Source organism: Pseudorca crassidens, chromosome 4 (genome assembly GCF_039906515.1).
Source record: "Pseudorca crassidens isolate mPseCra1 chromosome 4, mPseCra1.hap1, whole genome shotgun sequence".
Lineage (NCBI taxonomy): Eukaryota > Metazoa > Chordata > Mammalia > Artiodactyla > Delphinidae > Pseudorca > Pseudorca crassidens.
This window is the reverse complement of record NC_090299.1, coordinates 1522253-1539435: the sequence shown is the minus strand read 5'-3', so window position 1 is coordinate 1539435 and position 17183 is coordinate 1522253. Positions and strand designations below refer to the sequence as shown.

At 55.1% G+C, this 17183-nt stretch overlaps 1 protein-coding gene across 2 annotated transcripts in view; it reads left to right on the top strand.

Annotated features, from left to right (window-relative positions):
• The window catches only part of ZFYVE28 (zinc finger FYVE-type containing 28), a 111402-nt gene that overhangs the window by 21257 nt on the left and 72962 nt on the right, over nt 1-17183 (top strand). Inside the window, exon 1 of one of the 2 annotated variants that reach the window (XM_067734877.1) lies at nt 9973-10171. The exons of the other annotated variant lie outside the window; for it this stretch is intronic. The gene's annotated coding sequence lies outside the window, so the exon portion shown is untranslated. Of the gene's footprint in view, nt 1-9972; nt 10172-17183 lie in introns of those variants that run through there. 2 annotated transcript variants of the gene reach the window in all.

Genomic DNA, 17183 nt, shown 5'->3' with positions numbered 1-17183 from the left:
ATTTTTAAATTTTAAAATATTTAAATATTTTAAAATTTTAAAAATATTTAAATATTTTAAAATTTAAAAAATTTTAAAAATATTTTAAAAATATTTAAAAATATTATTTATTTTAAAAATAAAATCCCCCATTTTAAAGCAAACGCTTCAGTGGCACTTGTTCCTTCACAGTGTCATGCAGCCACCACCTCTGTCTCGTTCTGGAACCTTGCCGTCCTCCCAAGGAGACCCTGTGCCCACGCCCCGCCCCTCTGCACTCCTGCCCCTGCAGACACCCGTCTGCTGGGGAGCTGCCGTGGAAGGTGCACAGGAGCTGCTTTCCGTGGTTCAATTCGGTTTTGTGATGACTCATCGCCAGCAGCAGATTTAAGACGGTGAAGGTGCACGGCGCTGGGCACTGGGGCCTGCAGCATCACGTGCTGCTCTATGACCTGGACCTGGCCTCTCTGTGCCTCAGCTTCCTGTCCTCCGGACGGTGCAGGCTGGCATGGTGTTCAGGGCTGTGGAGAGAGGAGGGGGGATGGTGCTTGTGGAGCAGGATGGAGCCCCACCCACGGCAGCGGCAGGGAGCTCAGTGTGGGACTATGGCTGAGATGTGGATAAACCTACACTGTTAGGTGCCCAGCGCAGCAGCGTGAAGACTGAGAACCTGCAGCCAGGCCTCTTCTTGGCTGGAGAGCTGAGTCACAGGGGGTTGGCAGCCTGGTTCGAAGAATGGCCCCTAAGCTTCCCGGTCCCAGACCCCCAGGACATGGTGGGTTTCACGGCCTCGATCGTGTGTATGGCTGTGAGTGTGGCTCACAGCCTCAAGGAGGGGGGTATCCGGGCAGGCCTGGGCTGGTCTTGGCAGCCCTCGAAGTAGGACTTTCTCTGGCTGGTGGCAGGACAAAAGCACTCAGATGGGGCTCCACGCGCTGTTACCGCCTCCGTGATGGAGCGGCCGGGGGCCACACGGCAAGGATGTGCGCGCCCAGGAGCAGGGAGGCAGCCAGCACGGATACGGGGCCTGGATCTGCCAGACCCCGAGGAGCTGGGGCGCCTCCTCTTCCCAAGGCAGAGGCTCAGCCAGGCCGACGTCGGGGTTCCAGCCTGGAGAGGCCCTGGGTAGAGCGCCTTGCTGGGCTGGATGTCTGATCACACAGCTGGAGGCTGTGGTTCTGAGCTGCTAAGCTTGGGCTAACTTGTTTGCAGCCCGGAAAACTGACACTGGGGCCACAGGGGACCTGAGCTCCCGAGGAGACCAGCCCCCAGGGAGAGGCAGGCCTCTCTCCTAAGCTCCTGGGCGGCAGCAGCCTTCCTGGCTCGTGGCTGCATCGCGCCAACCTCTGCCTCTGTCATCGCATGGCCTCCTCTGCTGCCTCTCTCGGGACGCTTGTCACTGGATTTAGCCCCCCCCCGGGGGGGGCCTGATAATGCAGGAGCTCATCACTGGATCCTTGACCTAATTACATCTGCAAGGACCCTTTTGCCAATAAGGTCACATTTGTAGGTTCCGGGTGGACCCGTCCGGGGGGCCACCATTCAGCCCATTACAACACCACGGGGGGGCGGGGAGGGGGGGTCTGCTGTGGATGGCAGGGTGCACATCTGAGGCTGGAGGGGCAGAGGGGCTGCGTGTCCCAGTGCACGGCCTGCAGTGCTCAATGCGGGTGTCTCAGTGCCACGTCTCCGTGCGGACTCCGGCTGCTTTGTCACTCTGGTTCAGTTGCTGGGGTCCCCTGCAGAACAGAGGTTTCCTGAGGGGGCTCCCAGCTGCAGCCACACCCTGAGAAGGATGGAGGATCCAAATGGGGAAGGTGTGTCTGCGCCAGGGCTGCCGGTGGCCAGCGTCCCCTGTGAGCGTTGCAGGGAGCAGCCTGCAGCTTCTTCTGAGTCGTGGGAGACCGTGGGAATCTTGCGGGCTGAGGCTCCCCGTGGGGCTGGACGCCGAGGCCAGGGAAAGGTCAGGCAGTGAGTCTGCAGGCACACAGCACAGGGAGCCTCAGGTGGGCTGGCCACGCACTGCACGATGCTGCCCGCTGACCTGGCAGCCTGGCATGAGACCCAGTGGACCCTGGGTGCTCCAGAGCCGTGCAGGCCAGAACGCCCTCTGATAGGCGTGTGGGCAGCCCCTGGCCTGATAGCCCGGCTGGGCGTGGATGAGAGTGGGGGCTGGCTCTGGCCACCGGGACTGTGGGGCACGGGAGCCATGCTCTGCGGGAGGGGACAGTGCTGGTGGCGGGAGATAATGGGGATCCCCAAGGAGGGATTCGTGGGCTCCCGGGTCCTCCCTGCAAGAGCGAGACTGTAGAAAGGGAAGCAGCACGGCTCCCCGAGGGGGCCTGGGGCCTGCCTGCCCCCACTCCTCGCTCTGTGGCCACTTCCTTTGTTCTCCGCGCATCTTTTCCCAGGATAAGTCCCCTTCCTAAGTTGCAAATTGAAAACCCTAAGCTCCCTGCTCCCACCGGGGTGAATCCTCTGGCCAGGCAGGTCCCTGGGAAGCCGAGCCCTGAGACCTCCACTGCAATGCGTCCGCATCCCGGCATATCTCAGCCGCAGCGGCACTTGGTTTCCTAAGTGCGTTCCTTCCTCCAAAGCCTTCCTCTCAATAAACTCCAGCGGTCCCGTGAGCAGAGGGCCAGCTCTGGCGTGACGCCTCCCGGGGATGCTCTGGGCTGTCCCTCCTGCCTCTTCTGTTCCGTGTGGCGACATGGCGGGAATTGGGAAGGAGGTTTCCAAGCAGACGTGGGAGCCGCCCGTCGGCAGGCGAGTCTGTGGCTCTTCCTTTGTGTCTAGGATTGATTCCCGTGGGGTGATTGCGCTTGGGGTCAGTGTTACTAGGAGTGACCTTGAGAAGCTAATCGGGAAATGGACGTTTTGAAAGCCTTTAATTTGCCTCTCCCAATGGGCTCCATGTCTAATATGGTCGTAATTGCCAGTTTATATGTGTCTCGATGACTTAACTTTATGCTCAGGCTTTGGAGAGAATTTACGGGAGCAGCAGTTTCAGATAAATTGCGGGAGGCCTGCAGTGAGGACGGGGGCCCCCAGGCGGGTCGCTGGGTGCCGTGTCCTCCAGGGGTCCCATCCTTGCTGTGCCCGGGGCGGCCTCGCGGCCGTCAGCTCACACCGCAGCAGAGCTGCGTCCAGGCAGTGGGTGTCCAAGGGGCCTCTCTCCTGTGGCCACGTCGGTTCTGCTGACGCCAACACCCCAGTTCTGTTCCTGGGCAGCTCTGAGGCCGAGGTGAGTGGGGAGCCAGGTGGCCCCGACATGACAGCCTGTCATGAGGGACACTCACAGAGCCGTTCCTATTGTAGCAGATGTGGGAACTGTCAGCCCAAGGGGGGGTCCTGGCCCCCGTGCTTTGCTGTGTGGGGTTCTTTGAGGACGGCCGGCCTACCCTGACCAAGACCCTGACGGGTGCTCCCACGATGCTAGCAGACCCCTCCCCAGTGGGCCTGGGGTAGACCCAGGGGGCAAGCAGAGGGGGGGGGGCAGAGAAAGGCTCATCCCGGGGGGGTTGGACCCAAAGGGGGAGGGGGAAGGGGAGGGGGAGGGGGAAAGACTCAGGGGGCAGAAGGGGGAAGAGCCATAGGGGACGGGATGAGGGGAGAGCAGAAGGGAGGCTGAGGGGCACACTCGGAGGAGGCCAAGCCAGGAAGACCCGGGGAAAGAACTGGGGGCAGCCCTGTGGGTAGAGGGGGCGGGGAGGTGTATGCTGAGGTGGGGCACAGCGCTGTGGGGAGCCTTCAGAGAGGTGAGCCCCGCCCCCAGCAAGGATGTACAGATGCTGGGCTGCTGCTGCTTCATCCTGGCTTGGTTCTCCCTCTGCCCGGTTGCCAGTAGCTGTCCAGCCCTCCCGGCTCTGTGCCGCAGGTCCCAGGGGACGGCTGGTGGCCTCAGCTCTGCTGTGTCTGTTCCAAGGCTCTGAAGCTCCCTCTGGCTCGTGGTCCCCACAGTTTCTGTTGAGACGAAACTGGACTCTGGGGGCTGCTTGGGAAGGTGAGATGGGTCCCTGCCAAGCTCCTTAAAGGAAAATAAATTCGAGGAAGGTTAAACATTTTACTGTATGAAAGAGACCATAAAGATGCGGAGTGTAGACAGATGTGTCTGTATCCTGCAATAAGGAAGGCCTTGGAAGGTGTGGCATCAGGGGCAGGAGGCAGAGGCGGCTGCAGAAGTGAGATTCAGCAATGTAAGAACTAACACATTTCCCCGTGGAGAGGACTACCATCGAGTCAAAAGACAGGTGCCAAAGAGGGGAGTGTCGGTGATGATACGGCAGGCAGCTGGTTGGCTTTGGTAACACACAAAAGCTATCACAGCACCTCCCACCCACGGGGACGGCCGCTACCAAAAAACAGGACAACAAGTGTTGGCGAGGATGCAGAGAAAGTGGAGCCCCGTGCGCTGTGGGTGGGAACGTGAAATGGTGCAGCGTCTGTGGAAAACAGTAGGGAGGTTCCTTAGAAAACTAAAAATAGAGCTACCATATGATCCAGCAATTGGATTTCTGGCATATATTCTAAAGAATTGAAAGCAGGGTCTTAAAGAGACATTTGTAGATCCATGTTCACAGCAGCCCTGTTCACAGCAGCGAAGACGTGGAAGCAACCTGGGTGTCCCTGGATGGATGAATGTGGTCCATCCACGTGATGCGGTATTTTATTCAGACTTAAAAGGAAGGAAATTCTAACACCTGCTACAACGTGGATGAACTTTGAAGGTATTATTAGGCTGAGTGAAATGAGCCAGTCGTGAAAAGACACATTCTGTATGATTCCACTCATATGAGGTACTTAGTTAAATTCATAGAGACAGAAAGCAGACTGGTGGTTGCAGGAGGCTGAGGGGAGGGGGAATGGGGAGTTAACTGTTTAATAGGTATAGAGTTTCCATTTTATAGGATGAAAAGAGTTATGGGGATGGATGGATGGTGGCGATCACTGCATAAAACGGGAATGTACTTCATACTGCTGAACTGTACACTTAAAATGGTCAAGATGGTAAATTTTGTCGTATGTGTTTTAACACAATAAAATGCATACTGAATGATAAAACAAAACAAAACAAAAACAAAATCTTACCACACATCACTTAGAGGAAGAGAATTGCTCCAGGGAAATATGGACAAGGGACACAGCACCCATTAGGGTTGGTGTGAGGGGCACACCACACTGTAATGTAACCCAGGGGCAGTCGGGCAGTGAGGCCCACGTGGTGGCCCGGCTCAGCCATCCTCAGTCTGTGGCTTACACTTCCTGAACCATGATGACTGCTGAGGGCCAGCCATCACATCTGCACTCCAGCCTACAGGGAGGAGGAGAGAGGAAGGCAGGCTTGCTCTCCCTGCTTATAACCCGTTGGCCAGAGCCTACATCTCAAGGTGGGAGATGCTGTGTTTCTTCCAGAGCACCATGGGAGCCTCTGAAGATTGGAGGGCTTTGCTCCCACAGGAAGAAGTGTGGAAGAAAGGTTATGGGGCGAGTGTAGCCTCTATCATAGACACAAACAGGCAGGTAGTACACGGTGACGACCGTCAACCTCACCAGCACTCGGGGGATCACAGAGGCACAGCAGCCTTTCCGCGTGTCGGTGACTGTGTGGGTCCCGGGCCGTGTCCTCTGAGCCCTTCTCAGCCTGCCCCCTGCCCAGCTGTGCGTCTGGGTGGGGATGCTGACCACCCAGCATCAACTGTGTTTCTCGGGCTCCTGGGTTGGTGGGCTCCCACCCGGCTTCAGCCAGCAGGAGGCTCTGGCGGGACACGGGCTGGTGGGGAAGGTACGTGTGCCCCTGTCTGGGTTCCGCCTCCGCCGAAGCTGCTGTGGTTCCTGCCACCGCTCCAGCCCCCATCCCCTCCCCCGGCTTCCTCTAGTGACCGCCCCACCCCCACCCCCTGAGCTGTCCCTCCAGCCTGGCCAGTGGCCGGTCCCCACCGACTTCTCAGCTCTGTCACTCCCTCTAGTTCCCTGCACCAAAGCCCCTCTGTTCCAGGTCCTCACGGGACCCTGCCTGACACAAGCGCTAACACCAGGGCTACCTGCCCTGGGGAGATGGGCCCTGCTCAGTCCTGCAAACCACACGTTTGGAAATTAAAATGCATCCCCTTTTGTCTCATAACTCTGTACCAGAACGTACTCTTGTGCCTGAGTGGGAGGACACGTACCAGGTTGTTTAATGCAGTTTTGTTCACGAGGATGAAACACCAGCACAGCCTTCCCTTGGAAAGCCCGTTAGTAGTGAGGTTGGAAGCTCAATTCAGCTGCTTCCACTGCAGGGGGCCCAGGTTTGATCCCTAGTTGGGGAGCTAAGGTCCTGCAAGACACACGGCACAGGCAAAAAAAAAAAAGAAAAAAAAAAAAGAAATGCATTTCTAATAGAACTTTACCGTGAAACGATCGTTCACCAGGCTTTGTCTCATGTTTATGTTATTTTCTCAGTTGTATGCTAATACTTATCACAATGATGACTCCGTCTGGAAGAAACTTTTAACACTCAGAGCCTCGCAGGCACAGGAGATTCTTTAAAAAGTTTTAAATCCAATTCACATAATACCGATCAATTGAGATCAAATATTAAAATATTGATGGGTGGAGCTTCCCTGGTGGCTCAGTGGTTAGGAATCTGCCTGCCAATTCAGGGGACACGGGTTCGAGCCCTGGTCCGGGAAGATCCCACATGCCACAGAGCAACTAAGCCTGCGCGCTGCAACTACTGAGCCTGCGCTCTAGAGCCCGTGAGCCACAACTACTGAGCCCAAGTGCCACAGCTGCTGAAGCCCATGCACCTAGAGCCCGTGCTCCACAACAAGAGAAGCCACCGCAATGAGAAGCCCGTGCACCACAACGAAGAGTAGCCCCTGCTCGCCGCAACTAGAGAAAGCCCGTGTGCAGCAACGAAGACCCAACGCAGCCAAAAATAAAATAAATTTTATAAATAAATAAATATTGATGGGTGATCAATAAAAGACTTTGAAGCATAAAAATATAGTCCCTGAGGATACATCACACGAGGAAGTGGCGTGGAAATGGGAACTCAGGAAGGCAGAGGAGCCGTTCCTTGTGCAGTGGTCTGTCTGTCTGCTGACCAGGGGCAGTCAAGGCAGAGCTGTTTGGAGGCCACGAGTGATGGGCTCGTTTTATTGCTAAATGTCCACAGTTACACTGTGCTGGCAATCCCAACCTCTGGACTCCTGTAAACTGTAGCTGCAGTTTTAGCTGTCAGCTTGGTTTTTCCTGATTCTCTTGAGAGGAGAGATCTTCAAGTTTGAGGCCCTGGGATGGGGGGCACCTGCCCCTCATAGCTCCCCCTGTCTGGACAGAACCTGGGGTTCTAAGATTATCTTTATTTGGTAGGCGAGGAAACGATAGTCCCATTGTGGCTGTTCTATGATTTTGAGGGTCCTGCCTCTCCCTGGAATTCTCCCCCACCTGCACAGCTGCCCACTCTCCGCGTAGATCTCCAGCGGGACTGTGCGTTTCTGGGTCTCAGCCACCCTGAGGTGTTCTCTACCCATATGGCCAGCCCTCATCCAGCCCCTTGTCCTCGTGGGACAGCTCCGCAGCCTCCCGACATGGGCCAGATCTTGCCAAGCCAGTGGGGCAGGCGGGCAGGCCATCTTGCCAGTGGCTCACCAGGACATCCCCTGCCCCCAGAGGAAAAGCCCTGTGCTCAGAGCACCCCTGCACCGGCTCCCTCCCTCGTGGGGGCCCGGGATGGGGTGGGCAGGGGCAGGTGGGCAGGCCATCTTGCCAGTGGCTCACCAGGACATCCTCTGCCCCCAGAGGAAAAGCCCTGTGCTCAGAGCACCCCTGCACCGGCTCCCTCCCTCGTGGGGGCCCGGGATGGGGTGGGCAGGGGCAGGTGGGCCAGGCAATCTGACTTGATACAGCTTGTTGAACACTCGGGATTGATGGCGCTCTCGCGGGACTGAAAGGCTGGGTGTAGAGTCTGCGGCTCCAAAAGGCAATTGTCTGGCTGGTCCCAGGATGCAGGGCTGAGTGAAGGGACGGAGGAGGGGTGGGGAGGGGCTGAGGGAGCTTTGCCGGGCCTTGGCTGGACCTGCTCTTCAGCAAACGTTTCCTGAGCTCCTGCCACGTGCCCAGCCCCGAGACAGGGCGGCCCGGCCTTCTTGGACCTTGCCATCAGCTGGGCAGAGACCCGTGCTGCAGTCAGTCCTGGGGAGAGCACAGAGGAACGCGGGGGAGGAGGGGCGCCTTCCTGAGGACGTACACGGGCCTGGGGTCGGCGACTGCCCTAAGGTGGACACGGAGAGATGGAGCCTCAGGTGAACAGAGAGGCTCCAGGGAGTGTCTCAGAGGAATCGGGACAGGAAGGGGGACCACAGTCCTCAGACTTCAGTCCTAGACTGTGAGTTCCAGGTGGGATGAATAAAAATAGATCCAACTGAGATGTGTGGGAAAACTGCAGAACATCGAGGTAGAGAGGAAATCTTAGCAGTTACGAGAAAAGACAGTGTAGCTCCCGAGACAGGGAAAGTCGGGTGGGCTCTCTCAACGACCCCAAGTGCCACAGGACATAGGAAGAGCCTCAGTGCGGAGACGGCGACTGCAGCCCGGCTTCATGCTGATGAACTCCTGCGCAGGGTGGGTTTCACCTTCTGTGGACCCTCCTTCTAAGACTTATCATCATCAGATGTGTGTCGGCAAGAGGAAAAGAGAACTCAGGGTTCTCCCTCAGCGGAAGGGACAGCAGAAGCGGCCACGAGGATGGAAACTGGCAAAGTGTTGACAAGTGTCATCAGGTGTTCATGGTTTGAGAACGTGTGTCTAAAGCAGAGGTGACCGTGAAGCTGTAGTTGCAGTGTGAGCTCCGGGCACGAGCACGTATGAATTGTAGATTTTCTAGTATCCACGTTAAAATAAATAGTAAAAAGAAACAGGAGAGGAGGACTTCGCCTTCCAGCGCAGGGGGTGTGGGTTTGATCCCTGGCGGGGGAGCTGGGATCCCGGGTTCCTCCCTGCCGAGAACCAAAACTTAAACAACAGAAGCAATACTGTCACAACTTCAATAAAAACTTTAAAAATGGTCCACATGAAAAAAAATCTTTAAAGAAAACAGGTGAGATTAACTGCAATAATATATTGTATTTAATCAGCTAGATTTAAAATACTGTGCTTTCAGCATATAATCAACATGCAGACTACGGGACCCAGTACCTTCACGCCACAGGCTTTGATGTCAGAGTGTTTTTCGCGCTGAAACCTCTCAATTCCGACCGCCCCTTTGCAGAGGGGTCGCCAGCCCCTGGGGTGGTGGCTGCCGCTGTGGAAGGGGAGCCTGGACGGCAGGACCAGAGGGAGGGGTCCGGGCTGTCCGCGGGCTGCCGTTGAGCCTGGGGACGTGCTGGCCTCGGCCTGTGACAGCAGGTGACGGGGGCACAGGTGTTATTCATACCTCGTGGATTTCCAGGCAGAGCTGAAGGTCTAGTGTTGGGGCGGCCGCCGTGCCCCGCCTGGGGTGGCGTCTCAACCCACGGGGGTGGTTCATTCCACATGGCCTCCAAGCCGTGACCATCTGGGGCCCGGGGGTTGGGCATTGGCTCTCCAGCTCGGGGGAGAGTCGGGCGGGTCCCTTGGGAGGTGGCCCTGGGGTGCTCCCTCAAGGTCAGCCAGGGTGACCGGGCCTTGTGGGAACTTAACCCTCCGTTTGATGCCAAGTTGCTTGAAATGAGTAGGAACAACTTGATTCTAACATTTTCCTGTAAAATCAGTGCTTGGGGATGAGAAGAGAAAGCCGCCTTCCTGGAGGTTTTGGAAAAAGGCCGGGACAAACCCCTCCTCATGCTTTGCCACCGCATCAGCGAGGGCAGGGGCTGCGTGCCAGGGGCCTGGCGCAGACGGCAGTGCCAGGGAGAGGCCACCCGGCAGACAGCTCGGGACAGATGCGCTTTGTGGATGAATACTGATCGTCTGAACTCATGTTCATGTCGTTTGAATTAGCGTTTTCATAAGCAATAGAGAAAGACAAAGGTTCTCGAGGAGAATTCCGTTCTGGAAGCCCAGAATCTCCTGTGGGAAGAGTTGGGCCCCGTCCTCGGCCACCCTCCCACCTGAAGCCTGTCCGGCTCAGCAGACGCTTCACAGCCCCACGTGTTCGGTGCACGTGGCCGTCCGCTCCCGACTGTTCCCGAGACCCTTGACAGAAAGGGGGTCAAGTGCCTGCCGGGATGTGAGTACAGCCGCTGCGTCTGCCGTCTGGGTTTATGTGGGTACATTTAAATTTCAGGTCTGTGCATAGATACTTTGGGCGTCTTTCCTCCTGAGCATACAAAGAGTTACTTTAAAACATAGGTTTCTGACAGATGTCTGTTCCTGTCTTAGCAGCTCTCAGCTCCTAAAAAATTAGAAGGCTTTTCTTTTTTGACAGATCTTTGCATCAGTTCTGGCTCTTTCTGTGTAATTGCACTCCGGTTATCCCTGTGGCTTTTTCTAAACTGAAGGGGCTGAACTACGAACAAGATGGGCTACGTGTGACTGCATATATCGTAATTGTAGGGTGAAAACACTGCCTTCGCTCTGAAGACATAGCCTCTCGGGTTTGCTTGGGGAGGGGCAGCTGTGTGGGCAACGAGAGGAGGTCACAGGGCAGTGGGCCTTCCTTTGCCAGTCCTGCTTCTTCTTTTTAATTGAAATATATGTACAATATTATATAAGTTACAGGGGCACAGCACAGTGATTCACATGTTTTCTAGGTTATACTCCATTTATAGTTATTATAAAATATTGGCTGTATCCCCTGTGATGTACAATGTATCCTTGTAGTTTATTTGGTACATAATAGTTTGTGCCTCTTAATCCCCTACCTTATCTTGCCCCTCCCCACTTCCCTCTCCTCCCTGGTGACCACTAGTTTGTTCTCTGTATCTGTGAGTCTGCTTCGTTTTTGTTATATTCACTAGTTTGTTTTTACTTTTTTGATTCCACCTGTAAGCGATATCATGCAGTATTTGTCTTTCTCTGTCTGACTTATTTCACTTAGCATAATACCCTGCAAGTCCATCCATGTTGCTGCAAATGGCAAGATTTCATTCTTTTCTGTGGCTGAGTAATATTCCACTTTGTATCTATTTCACACCTTCTTTATCTATTCCTCTGTCGATGGTTGCTTCCAAATCTTGGCTATGGTAAATAATGCTGCTGTGGACATTGGGGTGCATGTGTCTTTTCGAATTGGTGTGTTTTCATTTTCTTTGGGTATATACCCAGGAGTGGAATTGCTGGATCATAGGATAGTTCTATTTTTAGTTTTTTGAGGACCTTCCATACTGTTTTCCACCGTGACTGTACCAATTTACACTCCCATCAACAGTGTACGAGGGTTCCCTTTTCTCCACACCCTCTCCAGCATTTGTTATTTGTGTTCTTTTTGGTGATAGTCATTCTGACAGGTGTGAGGTGGTATTTCACTGTGGTTTTGATTTGCATTTCCCTGATGGTTAGTGATGTTGAGCATCTTTTCACGTGCCTCTTGGCCATCTGCATTTCCTCTTTGGAAAAATGTCTATTCAGGTCTTCGGCCCATTTTTTGATTGGGTTGTTTGTTTTTTGGGTGTTGAGTTGTATGAGCTGTTTATATATTTTGTATATTAACCGCTCATCTGTCATGTCATTTGCAAATATTTTCTCCCATTGAGTAGGTTGTCTTTTCATTGTGTTGACGGCTTCCTTTGCTGTGCAACAGCTTCTAAGTTTAATTAGGTCCCAATGTTTCCTGTTGCCTTTCGCCAGCTCCTGTTCTAACCAGACGCACCACCAGGCTGTCCTTCCCAGTCTGAGATCGCTGTGCTTTGGAGGACTCTTTTGTTTCCTCTTGGTCACGAGAACACACGACAGCAAATGAAACGGTCACGTCATGTTCTGACAGGACACATGGCCTTTTTCCTGGGCTTCCTTCTCTGCATAGGCAGTGTCCCGCCAAGGACAGGCCTCACCTCAGAGCCTCCCCCCCGTCCTCCTTAGGCCCCCCCAGGCTTCTGCTGCAGGTGACCAAAGGGTTGTGTGTGGTTTTGTACCCTGCTGTCCCCCTGCCCCAGTGGGCTAAGGGCTGGGGTCTGTGGTCGCTGGGTTCCCGTGCGGCTGCCCAGTCCTGGACAGCCTCCTGCTCTGGACCGTGCCAGGACATCCTCAGCCGCTGGCCTGGCAGCCCCACCTGTGGCCCTGTCACTGAGCAGGCTTGGCTCCTGGCTCCTCACCCTGGGGGACGGGCAGGGGCTGACAGCTGCTGGGTCAAGGACCAGCCTCCTGGCACGGCCTTCCCGAGGGACTGTCAGCAGCTCGAGGGCAGCCTCATCCCATTTCCCCGTGGGCCCTGAAAGGCGGTGACAGCTGCCTGTCTCCCTGCCCAGTCCTGCCCCCTGTGCCTTGGTGGTCAGCCCGTGGTGGGCTTGGGCCATGGCCAGGGACCTGCCAGTGCACCCCCAGGGGCGTTCCAGGCATAACTGCCACAGGGGTTGGCCCTCTTCCTCCCAGAGCTGGGGGCGTCCCCGGCAGCGGGGGAAGTGGGTGGGTGACCTCTGGCCACATCGTCACGTCCTCTCCCTGGGCCTCCTGGGTTCACCCCGACTCTACCCCTGGGCATCCTCGCTGACCCCAGGCTGAACACCCAGCCCCTCACTGAGATGGTGCCCTGGCCCGTCACCTCTGTCCCCAGGCAACCCCTGATCTGTATTCTGTCATTACGTATAGATTGCATTTTCCAGAATTGTGTATAAACGGCATCAGTCTACCTGGGTCGGCTTCCAGTCACCCTACATGTTTTGAGGCTCACCCACGTTGGAGGGTGTCAGCAGCTCCCTCCCTTTTATTGCTGAGGTGGGTCCCGCCGTGTGGACGGACTGCAGCTTGTTTGTCCATCGCAGGTAACAGACGTGTGGGTTGTTCCCAGGTTCTGACTGTTACAAATAAAGCAGCTCTGAACATGCGTGCGCAAGTCTCTGTGCGGACGGCGGCTTTCACTTCTCTTGGGACAGCTGGGTGTAGAACGGCGGGTTCATACGGTCGGTGAATGTTTAACTTTTTGAGAAAACTGCCAAACCGTTTTCCAAAGATTGGACCACTTAGCATCGCCACCAGCTGTACGAGGTTCTAGTCGCCCTGCACCCTTGCCAGCACTTGGTGTGCTCAGATTCTAAACTTTAGCCATCCTGGCGGGTGTGAGGTGGTAGGTCACCGTGGCCTGAATTTGCACTTGCCTGATGACCACGTGTTGAGCATCTTTTCGTGTAGGTCTCCTTTTTTTTTTGACATCTTTATTGGAGTATAATTGCTTTACGATGGTGTGTTAGTTTCTGCTTTACAACAAAATGAATCATTTATATACATACATATGTTCCCATATCTCTTCCCTCTTGCGTCTCCCTCCCTCCCACCGAGGTCTTCTTTAGTTGTGTCTGTTCAAATCTTTTGCCCATTTTAAAATCCAGTTGTCTTCTGACTGAGGTGTAACAGTTCTTCTGTATCTCAGGTGTAAGTTCTCTGAAATAGACATGTTTGACAAATATCGTCTCCAAGTCTGTGGCCTGACTTTTCATTTTCTTAGCAGAGCAAACTTCTGAATGTTGGTGAAGTCCAGTTTATTTATTCGTTTGTTTGACTAGTTCGTGCTCTTTGTGAGCTATTTAAGAAAACGTTGCCAAGCCCAGGGTCACTACGATTTTTCTGTTTGGGGGTTGACGGTTGTGTGTGTGATGAGCGAGGCTCCAGGATCATTTTTTTGCCCATGGCTGTCCGATTTTTCCAGCACTTTTTGTTGAAAGGATTCTTCTTCTCCATCGCATTTCTGCGGTGTCTTGTCAAAAATCAGCTGGCCGTGTGTGTGTGGGTTTATTTCTGGACTCTCCATCCTGTGGCATCCCCAGGCACGGTAACAGCCAAGACCATCCCTCTCTATGCCCAAACGCCCACCTGGCCGGGCACTGACTGTAGGCTGGTTCTAAACATGGGAGCCCAACATGCAGCATTCACCCCGTTGGGAGGATGTAACCAGGTAGTGAGAAGAGGAAACACCGCCTTGTGACACTAAGTCTGTGCCCTTGAGGAAGAATATTCCAAGCATCCAAGGAGAAAAGGACTCTCCTTTGGGTAACCGTTCTGGTCTGGATGGCCCTGTTTGCCCTTCCTCCCCGACTCGGGCCACCTTCTCACCTGAGCCCTCAGGTGGCCCCCTTGTGGACACAGGCTGAGGGCTTGTCCCAGATGCTCTACCCTGCCTGTCTCCCAGATGGCCCAGCACTTAGGACCTGCCCTGCCCGGGCCCCCACTTCAGCCCAAACCTTCAGGAGGTGGCCGCTGACTGGTGCGTGGGCCAGCCTGTCTGCAGGAGCTGCCCAGGCTCCCGCCTCTCCCCACCTCGAGGGAGTCGGGGTGGGCACACGGCGGGGGTGGGGCGTCCAGAGCGGGAGCCCACGGGCTGTTCAGCTTTTGCCACTGTTGCGGATTGACGTGAAAAGTTTTAATTATCTGTCCACTATTGCTGAAGGGAGTCTTTTTATTTTGTGTGGCGTGTGGTTTTGCCCTGACCTGAGAACCTGCATCTGAATTATTTCGCCGCAGACCCTGTCCTTGTTCTCTGAGCAGACACCCAGTTGTTTCTCTTCTGCCGTATGTCAGAACATCCGCCTGTAGTTTTTCCTCTAAAAATGCATAAAAACCAAATACAGGCTCTTGCTGGACTATATTGCAGGTAACTTTTATCCTCTGGGGAAACGGCACATTGGTGAGAACAGGTGTTCCATTAGGATGGCTGTCTTTAAATGATGAGAGCTCATTGTCTCTGATCCGTGCTGTTAGTGACGAGCAACCTGTGAGTCAAGTGCTTCTAAGTTTTATTTGATAAACTCAGCAGCAAGTGTAATAAAAAGGAGAATTTGCCAAGGGAGCTCGGTGTGGGCCCCAGCAAATCTGCAAGCCGACTGGACGGCCTGGAGCCGTCTGGGCCCACGGGTCCAAGGGCCCCTCTGCCCTCTCCCTGCCACCACCCCATTCCCCACTCCCTTCTCCCCACTCAACACCCCAGACCAGGCCCCTCCCCCTTCTCTCTGCTCCAAGTCGCCCCCCTGCTTCTCCCATAAGGAGCAGAATCCCAAACCTAACAGGTTTGAACACGAAGACCCAGACTCCAAATCCGTGTTGCGAACTCTTCCCCCCGTGTCGTGTTCCACGTCAAGACCCTGTCGCCTTTCCTGTGCAGCACTTGGGTGCAGTGGGCACCGTGTCCTCTTGTGGAACCATCTGGAACCCTCCGCATCACACAGAAAGGTCGGCGGTACTGACACCAGCCCTGCACGGACACAGGCCAGGGCGCGGTGCCCATCCTGCTTCCGTGGGGCCGTCAGAGGGAGGCCATCAGAGTCAAGGGCGGGGCAGGGGGACAGCCTCCAAGGGATGCGAGCTGGTGCCCTGGGCAGCACACCACGGGGGGCCCATGGCAGCACCACCGTGACGAACAGAGGCAGGATCCGGACCATGCCCTCCCTCTGGGCGAGCCATTCACCAGGCCCCTCCCGCATCCCTCCGGACTCAGCCAGCAGCGTTCGGGTCCGGGACCGCCTCCGTCCTGCAGGTGTGTCCCCTGCATTGACGGAAGGCTTGTGGGAAGACAGTGTCCAGAACACGGGGTGAGGCTTGTTTTCGGAAGCACAGGAGGCGAGTGGGGAAACCCGCGGCCCCCTCGTGTGACCCAGGGCGCGTGAACCTGACTCCCTGTCTGCGGCCTGGGGCGTCCGGGCATGCTCTGGAGGACCCAGAGTTGTGGGCATTTTCACCTCCGTGTGTCCGTAGGGCCTTGGGCGGAGCTGCTGCCCAGGGCAAGTTCACACAGTAAGTGGAAAGAAGCTGGAAAAAGACACGGTGGTCCTCTCTCCTGCCTGCTTGTGCTGTGGTGCACCTGGTGGTCAGGGTGGGGAGCAGGGAGGATGCGTTCCTTTCTCGTGGCTCCTGTGACCACAAAGTAGGTGGCTGAGAACAACAGGAATGCATTCTTTCACAGCTCAGGAGACCACGGTCTGAAAGCGAGGTGTTGGCAGGGCTGGTTTCTTCTGGAAGCTCTGAGAGAGAGTCTGGCCCTTGTCTCCTCCAGGTTCTGGGGGCTCCAGGCGTTCCTCGGCCTGTAGACGCGTCACTCGGATCTCTGCCTGTTTCTCCCGTGGCCTCTCCTCTGTGTGTATGTCCCCTTCCCTCGTAAGGATACTTGTCATAGGAGGCGGGGCCACCCGGGTAATCCAGGAGGGTCTCATGCCAAGACCCTTACCTTCCTTCCATTGGCAAAGACCCGTTTTCCAAAGAAGGTCACATTCACAGGTTCCACGTGGACTTTTGAGGGCCACCTATCCCACCTGCTACAGGTGAGTAGGGAACACCTCGGGGGTCCCAGCGCAGGTGATGGGGAGCCCCTTCGCCTTGTCCCAGGGAGTCTCCGTACAGCAAGTTGGGTCCTGATCCTGGCGACGCTGCCGCACTGCACAGTCCACACCTGCCCACGGCTTTGGTGAGGTCATATGGCGGTTGCAGAGACGACCCTCATCGCTGCAGACAGAAGGCCCAGTGTAGACCGTGCGTCTGTCTACGGGGCTGTGGACGAGTAGATCTGGTCAGACCCGAGAGCGCCTCGGCAACTTCACGCGCGTGTGGAAAGATGGCGGGAGCAAAGGAGACTTACAGATAGACGAATGGCAGCACACGGAAGGATGCTCTATGGCGTCGGTCACCAGGGAAACGCAAGTCCAGGTGACACAGCACTTCACGCCCACCGGGACGGCTAGAATCAGAGAGCCAGACGGCAACAAGTGGTGGGGAGGACATGGAGAAATTGGACCTTCAGCGCTGTTGTTACGTGATCAGTTTTATTGAGATGTAATTGACATGCAGCGCTGCACGAGTTAAGGTGTGCAGCATGAGGAACTGACTTACACACATCCCGAAATGGGCATCACAGTAAGTTTAGTGAACATCCATCTTCTCATATAGATACAACATTAAAGAAATAGACGACATTTTTTCCCTGTGATGAGAACTCCTAGGACTTCCTTAACTTTCACATATAACACACAGCAGTGTTAACTATATTTATCATGTTGTGCATCACATCCCTAGTACTTCTTTATCTTACAACGGGAAGCTTGTACCTTTTGACCCCCTTCATCCAATTCCCCCTCCCCACACTGTTCCCCTTCTGTAACCACAAA